A 359-nucleotide genomic window follows, 5' to 3' on the forward strand; every position below is an offset into this window, starting at 1 on the left:
CACACACACACACAAAATAAACCTTGTAAAAGTTCAATGACTTCTCGTTGCAGTAGAGAAAAACTTCAATTTCGAAGGATCATGTACAGCTCCAAACAAATGTTTATGTTAATTAAACTTCCATTGCTCTTATAAATTTAATTTAGGTATCACACATTTTCACTGACACAGAATGCAGACAGATCGAATAATTAATCAGCACATAATTAATTCGTTTCTTTAAAAACGTATCACTTCGACATGTTCACATGCACGCTCGATTTACATACAAACTATTCAATTATTTGAAGAAAACGAGAACTTTACGGGTGTATATCAGTTGGACACGGGGCAATTGGACACAGTCCAATCACAAGTCG

The sequence above is a fragment of the Odontomachus brunneus genome, unplaced genomic scaffold (assembly GCF_010583005.1).
Source record: "Odontomachus brunneus isolate Ranch 3 - 2012 unplaced genomic scaffold, Obru_v1 Obru_scaffold_367, whole genome shotgun sequence".
Lineage (NCBI taxonomy): Eukaryota > Metazoa > Arthropoda > Insecta > Hymenoptera > Formicidae > Odontomachus > Odontomachus brunneus.